This window comes from Etheostoma spectabile, chromosome 15 (genome assembly GCF_008692095.1).
Source record: "Etheostoma spectabile isolate EspeVRDwgs_2016 chromosome 15, UIUC_Espe_1.0, whole genome shotgun sequence".
NCBI lineage: Eukaryota > Metazoa > Chordata > Actinopteri > Perciformes > Percidae > Etheostoma > Etheostoma spectabile.
This window is the reverse complement of record NC_045747.1, coordinates 16,387,046-16,398,290: the sequence shown is the minus strand read 5'-3', so window position 1 is coordinate 16,398,290 and position 11,245 is coordinate 16,387,046. Positions and strand designations below refer to the sequence as shown.

The 11,245-nt window shown below is 39.5% G+C and overlaps 1 protein-coding gene across 2 annotated transcripts in view; it reads left to right on the top strand.

The window, feature by feature from the left end:
• Nucleotides 1-11,245, top strand: part of spop (speckle type BTB/POZ protein) — an 85,724-nt gene that overhangs the window by 23,400 nt on the left and 51,079 nt on the right. The gene's annotated exons all lie outside the window — the stretch shown is intronic.

The following is an 11,245-nucleotide window of genomic DNA, read 5'->3' as shown; positions in this document are numbered from 1 at the left end:
GAATGTGTATTGCCATCTACAGGAACTCATGTGCTTTTTTAGCACACAAAGATTGAAATGTTACAGAAAATCAATTGAAATAACTTGCATTTATCAACCTGCCAACTTCAGTGTGGCTCTTACGAAAATGGTATCCTTTAAAAGAAAAAGAGAGGAATACTTGAAGCTCCCGGTCTTTTGAATAAAGCATTTCAGAGAGATGCTCACTGGTATGACTTTCCTAAATGGAGTGTGTTTGCAAAACGCAGCCTTCTCATTTCCCACTCTGAAGTAATGTAGTGAGCGGTCACCGTGAGGAAACTTTCCGTGGCCCTGGAGGTCCATCCATCTCTTGTGAGAGCTACGTGGGCTGTGTCGGACAATTCTTTGTCAATTTCTCCTCGTGTCTCGTCAAACAGTTTTGGAATTGCGGCGGTAGGGAATATTATATTGCGGATCGAGTACTTTCATCAGTTGACAAAATCCTTCACCCTCAATCACGCTGTACGATTGCATATCTTTTGCCATAAGCATCCCCACTGCTTTAGTCATGGCTAATGCCTTGTCCAAATTATCACTGAGAGGCTGCTTAACTGCTGCGGAGAGTAGAAGTTGTTTCCTAACCGGCTCGGTCCTCCTTACGCTGTCTACCGACACAGTCTTCTCAGATTAACTGACATATTAGAAGTGTTGTAATTAGCAAATTGAATGCATGTCGCGCAATGCTCGCACACAGTCGCAGTTCTATCTATTAATTGTTTCCGCTGTCATCATAGGTGACATGAAATCCAAAATGTTCCCACACACCAGACGCTGGCGTATCCTCTAACTCCGGGCAGCCTTCCTTATCTCGCCCACTTGCCATTTCTACATGTGCCGTGACCTGCAGCGCTCCACACTCCACTTACTGTCTATGTCCACACCTCTTCTGTCGCACAAAAGGGAAACGCACTGTCTGAGGCACGACACACTGACATACGGGAACAAGTTACATTGCGTCAAACCGTGCAACGCACACAAGCTCTTTTTTTTTTTTTTTTTTAAAGTTATTTTTTCTGGGTTTTTTCCCTTTATTAGATAGATAGCCAGACAGAGTGAAAGGGGGAAAGAGAGAGGGGGGTGACATGCAGCAAAGGGGCCACAGGCTGGATTCGAACCCGGGCCCGCTGCGTCGAGGAGCAAGCCTCTGTACATGGGCACCCGCTCAACCCACTGAGCTATCTGGGTGCCCAACGCACACAAGCTCTGAACCGAGACAAGCAAACCGGACGGTTCAGATGTTTTTTCATGAACCGTGCCACCCCTAGCCAGAAAAACAAAAAAAGTATTTAGATGATGTCACACAAAGCATGGTTGTGTAAGCGGTGTTCACAGGAATGGCTTCAACTCTGTTATTTCTCCGTCTCTGTTCTCCTCGCTGTGTGTCTCACCTGGGTCCTCCCACAGATTTTCATTTCTCTTGATATCCCAGGTTCTAATTTCCACGGAAACTCTGCGGCTCCCTCCACTTATACCTCGTCTCTCTGAGCTCCTTGTTAAGTGTGGCAGAGCTGGTCAATGATTGGGTTTTATTTATATTTTTCCTCCGGCAGGGTTCCTTTCGATGGGACCACACGTCTTGCTTTCTTTTTTCTGTATCTTCACTTTACGTCTTTCTTGCTTACTTGTTTGCTTATTTTTTTTCTTCCTTTTGCTTTGTTGTTGCAGTCTGTCTTTGTGTTGTTTTTTTCATGACACTGCAGACTGCGACTGTTTGCCGTCAATTGTGCAGTAAATTGTGGTCATTCAAGGACAATATTGGACCGTCACTTCTTATCCAGTGCCATACTTGGAGGGAAATTAGTTTGCTCAGTGTGACTGTCTAACTTTTTGCTTTTTTGGAGATCAAGTTTAAATAGAGTTCAGCCAGTCTGTTGGTTCATCAGTAAAAGTTCACACATTGGTAGCTTAGGGAAAGCTTAATATTAATTTTTTTTTAATTTTTTTAAATTTTTTTTTACAAATAATATCTATTAATAAAGCTATAACTTCCATGTTTATTTGATCCAGAATTATATTTTTAATTTAATAGCAATGTCCGCATTCGCTTAGTATCCTCCTGTTAAACTTTAACTGGGATGCTCTGTGCAGCTAAAACACTGTTTTTGAGCCTATGGCCCACTGATTATTATTTTTTACTTATATTTATATTTACTTATCACATAAATCACAGTAATTAACATCTCAGTGAAAAAACATTACGCTCTATATACAATAAGCTCTACATACAAACGAAATGAAAAAAGACATCACAGAAAATCAAGAAAAAAAAAAAGAAATGGGGGGGGGTTCAGGGAATCTATGCTTACTGATTGATGGTTGTTCAAAGTAAGAAAGGAAGGGCTTCCAGAACAGAGCACCTTGTAGAGTATTTAAGTTTTTCAAGGTTGAAATGTGCTATACACTTTATATCTACCTGTCTGTGTCTGTGGTGACATTCCTGGGACGAATCACAAGCAGTGTCCAATTAATTGATGCGTTTGGCATCCCCCAGCAGTGGTTGGTCCACCAGAGAGGGTAGGCACAGCTAACGCCACAGACTGGCGCTTCATCTCACAGCGTTGCGATGTCTGGGAAGTGAAATCCTAAAACACACCTGCAATTACCGCTCATCCCCAAAGGTGCTGCCAAAGATCTTCCAGATTGTAACTGTCAGTGAAAAACAACTCATTTTAAACATTGGTCATATTCAATTAAAAAAAATCACGACAGTTCTGTATTAAAAGTTGTCAATTAACTTAAGTAAAAATAAGTTAGCATTTGGTCAAGTTTAAATAAATAAGCCCTAAAGCTAAAAACAAGTGAAAAGGTGTGCTTATGAATCATCAATGCATTAAATTCAGGCCTTGCAACAGCTGTAATTTTCATATTGGTTACAATATTTTTTTGGAACCATTGCCTGATACCTTTTATGTTGATATATGATACCTTCTAAATTGAGTTTGATACCATACTAAAAGACCACTACAATATAGATGTACCACACTGCTGGACTGTTTCATGCTTGTTTATTGCTCAGCTGGAATTTTTTCACACTTTTTTTTTTCTTTCCTTCCTTGTCTCCTATTGGCTATCCTTTCCTCCCTCACTGTCTGTTTTTCTTCCTTCCACACGTATCTCTTAATAACATCTCTGAAACAGTTGTACTGTAGATATTGCAATGCCAACAAATGACCACACCAGCATGTCTCAAACTGCGGCTCTTCACATTATTTAAATTGTAGTACAGTGCAGCTCTCTGTGAGTAAATATCAACAACAGGAAATTATTCTAAAATGCAAAGCTTTATGGGTATAATCAAATGGATGATGGCGTCTTACAGTCAACTCTACGTAGAAACAGTGGCGTTTGTAAATTCTGTAAATTACTGTGAAGAAAATGCCTCTTTTTGTTACTACAGTAACTCCTTCAAGACAAGTCGATCTTGCCAAAGTTACAGGGACTAGACTGTGATTTGTTTTGACATCTGTCTCACTTGTTTGCCTTGCTTTCTCAGTTTCTGTCTGTCAGAACATTCCTGATTCTTTTTTTCTTCTTACACGTTTCTCACTGGTCATATTCTGTGGACAGAACCTGCCTGTTTAGATACATCAGAGTTAGGAAAAGGCAGGTTCCTTCAGCTTTTAATTTTTGCTTCATTCATTTTTTTCCTACTCTTCCTCTATTACAATCTCGTACTATGGTTATGTATTTATACAGTATATTTAACATGGTCTTAGATAAATGCTCTCTTGCTCCCCACTGTTGTGGTTTTTCACTTCGCTCTTTCTGTGTTTATGTGTCTCTGTCCCTCCGTTCGTCACTGTCCGTTGTTGCCATCTTCTTGACATCTGCTGGAGCCGAGAAAGTCTCCCTGGTGCTTTTGATTGGCCATTCAGAGATTGGAATGTGCCTGCCTGACTCAAACGACTTCATTAGAGAGTGATAATCTCAGAGGTGGTGGCCACCAAAGTCAGCCTGACGCGAGGGCTATTTAGACGAAAGATGAAACGTGTTGAATAGTTAACAGTCATTTCAAATTGCAGAATAGGCAGAGAAGATGAGGTTTAGTGCTGGAAGTCTGGCATAGTGGCAGGAGTGCTCTTAGAGAAAGAGAGAGAGAGATAAATTAGGAAGGGTTGGATTCCATGCATAACTGTTGGTCACAGTCCCAAATTCACTGCAGAGATCTCAAATGCCACTGTGCGTGTGTGTATGTGTGTGTGTGTGTGTGTGGTAGTCTAGCTTTATCTGCGTGGCATTTCCTGCTTTCAGAACCGGCCACGGCACCAGGCACCGTCTAATGACCCTCCAAAAGGCTCAGCGTCGCAAAGAATATTGCTGGGAACACATGTAACCTTCACATAGATTAGGAAATCTTGGATTAGGAGGATGACATACAGGGTTTTGTCACCTTTACTAACACCAGCAGTTATTTTGAAGGTGTTATCTTAATAATGTTGTGGGAGTTCGGATGTGGTTCCTTCATGCTGGCTTTTTCTGTAAGCCCCTGTGTGCAGGTAATGAACTGATCTCAAATCCGACTGCTGACTGATTAATATGGGCGATAAGACACATTCACAGTTACCTGGCATCAGCTTGCGGCTGCCGTCTTTTCCACTTCAGTACTGCAAAATAGAGGTTGGCATTTAGGTGCCAGCATCTTAACAGAGATGTCTGACTGCAAGCACTCATCGCCCACCACTATCTCAACCAGGGTTCTTCAGGGAGTGAATATTGAAAATGTCACCTGAAAATTATATGTAAATATTGAAACATTTAGCATTTTTAATGTTGTGTATCTCCTAAAGAGAAAGTCACATTCATAGCAGTGTCATTGAAACCCTATTAACATATGGGATATACTTTTACTTTTAATTTGCATAATTAGCAACGATGTGAGAGACACTGAGCAACAAGTACAGGCTCATGCTCATTCATCTGAATTATTTGTAATATTCATTATTGCTTGAGACAGGTTTTGCTGATGATTCTATTTTAAAAGTTTCCTCTTTTTTTTTACTTTTAATGGTTTATCTGAGCAGCAATATTTTTCTCTGCTTAGTATTACTGGCATTTCCCTTTTTATTATCAAGGCTGTGGTTTGACACTTTTCAGAGTGAGACGGCTCATTTTCAGCCCTCACTGTATAATTTATGTGCTCCTTAATGTATAGATAACAATGTATAAAAGGTGAGGAGATCACTTTTGGTTTTAAAAGACGATCCATCTTGAATTTAATAGAGAGCATTTAAAATTCTCCCTGAATATAAATGGGTGTGTGTGCAAGTGTATGTGTGTGTGTGTGTGTGTGTGTGTGTGTGTGTGTGTGTGTGTGTGTAAATGTGGTAATTAGGAGACAGAGTGACGTTGGGGCACACAAAGGAGTAACCCTTGTCGTACCAAGTGCAACCGTTGGATAGAACTGAACTTATTAGCGCAGCTACCTTTCCACTCCCTTCCTTTCACTGAAAAGAGCAACAGCAATGCATTAAGACAGAGAGCACCATGTACACCTGTCTCCCTGTGTCTAAATCTCCTCCACAGTCTGTGAGACTCCGCCCCGGGCTCCATACAGTGGAAGTGAATTTATGTGAATTCTGTGTCTCCACTGAATGAGAAAAAGCATGAAACCCCCTCTGTTAATATGTCTTTCTCTGTTGACCAACTGTTCTAATCATAGGCGTTGATTCCGGCGTGGATGGTGGAACATGTACCTATCAGACTTTGTTGTGAGTCAATTTGTACGTGTCACTTTCTTTTTTTTTTTCTTGAGCTCAATTTAGTTAAAAAAATAAAAATAAAGTTCATAACACATATCATTCTTGAGCAACAGATGCCCACAAATTCATAAAAATCTGTATCCCCACAGGGGAGGCACAGACACAGCCGAAAACTACAGGACAGCGTCTTTCAAAACATGACCTGTGCTAAGGACAAAGAAAAAAAAAGGAATGTGTCATTGTGCCCAGCCCTTCTGAAAATGCACTTCAGAATGCGTCTCTGTCCCCAGCACATTTCAAACCAAACTGACGCCCGTGGTTCTAATAATAATAATAATAATAATAATAAATAATGGGATAGATGCCCTTAACAAAAGAATATAAAATGTTTGTAATGTGAATCACATTATTACTTGGTGTTTATCTTTGTTTAAATCTTTGGGTGTTATGAAATACAACCCAACATCAGTAGACGGCAAAGGAGAATACCATCCTGCCTGGTTTTTCTGTAATCTGAGTCTCATGTAGGACACCAAGTTATTCACCTCTGTAGAGCGGATGGAAACACCTAATTGCATGTTAGATATTGTAGCATTTTAAACATCAGTTTAGAATTAGATTTTTGAGTTATTGTCATTCATTATTTTTTATTTCTAATTGACTCCATGTTCACTTCATAATAATAATAATAATAATAATAATATAATAGATAATTATAATAACTTATGATGGGGCAGTGCTATGTTTAAGTTCAAGGTGATTGGTTTGGTTAGGTTAAGGCACAAAAAGGGAATGATCCTAGTTTAGTTAACCTAGTTAAGGTTTGGGAAACATCATTGGGTTCAAGTTACTACCTTGTCAAAGCTTTAGTTTGTAACTTTTTGATATTAATGGACTTCCATTACATTTAAGCCATTTCCAAATAAGTTGATTAAAAAAAACAAGACTACCAGCTCCACACAACTCTCTCTGTATGTCTCAGCATGGCAATGTTCAGAGGATTGTGGTGTCCGGTGACTTTCATGCGCAGAATATCGAGCAAAAATAATTACCTCTTCTGAAGAGTCCATCATGGAGGAAAGTCTGGCTAGTCCACGTAGCATTCCTTGATTAGAGAATAACGTGCTCCTGTTTATTGGCATGCCAAAAACCAATCACAATCGTCATGGGCGGCGCTATGCGCCAGATGGAGCCGCTGTGCTGCTGCAAAATAGCCTCGGGAAGGAAATTTGTTTTAGTCGTGCAACAGAAAACTCAGATTGGACAGTGGTAGCTAGCTGTCTGATTTACCCTGCAGAAATCTGAGGAGTAGTTAACCAAAAATTCCCATAAATTGACCAGCGTTTAAAATTTGAACACAAAGAAAGTGGAAGGAAACAGACATCTCGCCGTAAAGAGTGACATCTGGCGGAATTTACGGCAGCAATGGATCAATCCCGGTGGTGTAACGTTGGGGACATAGAATGGGGAACGATCAATCGTGGTTAAAAGAAACCAAACTTGGTTAAAAACCAGCCACCATAGTCCTAATTCCCACATCTGTTAGAGGGTACTTGAATGTTAACATGATGTTGTTTTGGTGCATTTGCTGAAACAAGTGATTCTGTCATTTTTCTTGGGAGGACAAGAAAAATGTCTCAACAAAGGATGACCCAGGACCAGCGCTTTCGATGACCCTGTGCAGCGGTTCCCTGCTTCCGCGGTTACTGCTGAATGGTCTCAGATGTGAGAGAGAGATTAGATGTGACATCTGGTAAGAAGCAGGAATATTGTCCCCTAGGGTAAAGAGGGGCTGTTGTGTGGAAAAATGCCAGTTTTGACCCAAAACAGTTAACTTAAATGGAGATCCACACCAGGTTTGCCCTCACCACTCTTCTTTTTCTCTTTCACACACACTATATAAGATGACATCTCACAAATTCAGTGACTTGGACTGCTGCCGGCAAAATTCATCATTATAATTGTTGGAAAGAAGGGAGGAAATGGTTTGGAGAAAATGGAGGATAAAAGGGAGTAAAACCCCACTGGTTTCTGAAATTAATCCCTTATTTACTCATCCACTATTCTCTATATGTTAAACATTTTAAACACTCAATACTTAACTCTGTTAAGACATTTTTCACACTAATCATGCATTGTTATTTTGTCACCATTGTCATCTTAGGAGCAGCAGCAAACTATTGAATTATACGTTTTGTGTTCACTGAGGGATTTCTTTTAGGACTTTATAGTACTTAAATGTTAGACATAGAATTCAAACTCTCAAATTAAATGGCTGAATGTAACTTTAATACACTGGGTAGCAAATAGGCAGTGATTCTGGACAAAGCACTGGAGTGAAGGGAGGGGAGGGTGAAGGGAAGATGAAATTGTCCCTCGCTGAAATGAATTTTTATATGTATCTGGGGAGAGGATGAAATCAGTTTTACCTAAGGCGACATTCCTGTGCCAGAACAAGCTGACATGATTTCAAACCATAATTAAAATGGAAACAACATGAGAAGGAGGTTGGATGACCAAAGTCTGACATGGTTCCAACCTTTTTATATTTGGAATTCTTATCATGTCAACATTGAATTGATTTGTGTTGCATAATGCTGTATTTCTGTGTGAAATGTCATCATAACACGTCATTGCTTAGGAAATCAGGACAATATCAGAGTTTGTTTTAGTTATTGATGGTTTATAAAGCTCCTCTATACCTGTATTCAATCCTTTTTGTACCCAGATCTTAAAAACAATGACTTTTTTTAAGGTTTATGGTTTTAAAGGCACTGCAAGCATTCTTAAATTTAATGTGACGTGGGATAGGTCCCAAATAATACAGTTTTGTACAGTTATTTAATACATATTTTAATAATATAAAAACTTTTAAAAGATCATTTGGATGGGGAGGAGTGGTGGTGCCATTTTACCAATGCCAATCACATGATCGGTATCGAATAGAGTAGAAAAATCAAGTGAAGTACTCTATTGGTATAGCTTTAAGGGTACTGATATTATTTTTTAAACAGCCCTAGTATACTTACTATAGGTTTGTGTTTATACATTTTTTGGGATGTACAAACTTTTACTTCACACATTGTGTTCAGTATTTCAGAGAAAAGACATAAATGTGTATTATGTCGCATACAGTATTGTCATTAGTAAGCCACTGTCAGGTTTGTTTGTTTTCTATTCTTGGATCAGATATCTCATTTTGCATCCTGTGTTGGTCTATAAAAGCTGAGACCTGTTGGCCTATAAAGGCATTGACTGAGTGAATACATGATGTCCAACACACTGTGATAAGAGAAGGATCAGAGGAGATTAGACAAGCGGAGAGGATAAAGATAGAGCTAAAGACAGGCTTTGTTTTTGGCCCCCTTATAAGCCAGGGCTCCTGCTAATTACCAAGCTCTCTGGTCCTAGCTGAATGTGTTTGAAATCCACTGGATGCAGATAATTGAGCTGGAAATGTGTTACATGACAAAGTCACGCTGAAGGACAACCACTAAAAAGGGCCTCCTCTCCACTTCCCCCCTTGTTTTCTCTGTCAGGCAAGCATAAAATAAAACTCCCCCAAATGATTCATTCCAAAGCGTTTATCTTTGTTGTTTGTTGAAATTGAAGCTTAGGGGATCTTTGAGCCACCTATTGTGATAAGCTATAGGCAAAACATAGATGAGCCAATGGCGGGTGTATCAGACAGGCCTGTGTTTTCTTTTTGTCGAAATAATTGCTTTTAGCCTTCAGTTTAGGGATGTGAGCTTTTGAAGATCCTTCACACATCATCATGGCAAAGTAGAACCATGTTTTAGAGCCACAGGCTGGGATGAGTCTTTTCATGCATCTCAAGTTTTCTCTCAGCTAAGCAGTCACTTGTACTGTGTAGCCTAAATCTCAAATTGATTTCAGCGCTTCGTATGAATATTGATATACTGGCTTGGATACATTGATCCAGGGCAGAGACGGGCCTCCCTTGAGAATGGTGGAGTAAAGTGAAAACAAGGTGAAGAGAGACTCCTTGTCGTTCTATTTGCATTTTAATTATAAATTGCATCATTGCACTGAGTGCATTAACAAAACAACTCCCTCTCCCCTCCATTCACTCCTCCATTTTGCTCCAAGCTCGAGCTCACTTCATGAGAATGAAACTTCATGCGGAGAATCCTCTTCGGGGCAGAAAACAAACCGGCCGGATAATACGTAAGAGCACATCCAGTAGTTGTGTGTATGAAGGTAAAAGAAGCTTTATCTCAGTGGGTGCTTGCAAAAGTTGCACAGATATTGTTCTCTAGCTGCTTCGTTCAGAGAAAAAGAAGAAATATACAGTATATTGTCAAAAAGGATTTTTATTTTGATGGTTAGACAGGTGCCTGTGTTGTAGAACAATACAGTGAGTCAGAGTGAGCTGTGGACTTGCTGCAGCCAGTATCATTTTGTCATTTAGAAAGCACTTTTATATTGTTATCTTGGCTACATTGGCCCACTGTAGTTTGATGTCTGCCTCAAAGCATATCATTTCTATTTTTTCAAGTCTCAAATTTTCACAATGGATTTGGCTCTCTTTACTGTGTGTTTTTCTGTCTGTGCTTGCTTAGCGTTGGTATGTTTTCTCATATACGGAAGAGGGCTAGTTGATCACATTGGAGCAGCGCGTAAGGACAAATTACAGGAGCGCATGTGGGAACTACACAGGATGGCATTATTTGTTCACACATGTACACACACGGTCTTATCTAAGGGTTGTGTGTGTAAACCGCATGCAAGACTGTTAACACTACCAAGTAAGTATAGCAGCTGTGCAGGGCTTTTAAAGGGCTGTGTCCATCAAATAAGCTTTTTATCTTTCTTTCAGCGCAGTCTTATTAAATATGTAATATCGGATGTTTCAAGCTTCAAGTGTGCTAAATATTAAGACAATGATTTGAATGTGTGATGTGATGAGAATGAAAGGCATTGCAGGGAAGGTGTTGTGTATGTAATAAAGTAGAGGATTTACTTACTTATCAGACATTCATTCACAGATTGCAGCTTTGTGGCAAATAAGGGGAATGTACAGAGACCAACATTTTGATTGTAGATAAAGTAAATGACTACTAAATGTGTAGGTAAGTGTTGTTTTGGAGCTGCTCTTTTCTTTGTGTTCATCAGAAAGGATGGAAAGATAGGGAGAAAGAAGAATGGATGATGGCAAGGACCAAATACTGACAAACTCTTCTTTGTCTTTTTCAACTCTTGAATTGCATAAGGCCGAGACAGCTTGCAGCCACTCTAGGCCATTGATTGTATCAAATGATGAATGATGATGTAGCGATGAGAGCTGAGATTTTTTTCTCTTATGTCACCAAGGTTTTACCATGCACTTCTTCTTATATGGCATGTTTGAATAGTCAAAAACGTTATAGAGTAATGAGGTCGTTATGATTTAACTTAACTTGACCCTACACATAAAATATATAGTTTTTGGTAGGGATCAACCGATATGGACTTTTTTGTGACACATTGGATTTGGTTTTGGAATCTGCTCTGCCATTTCTTTA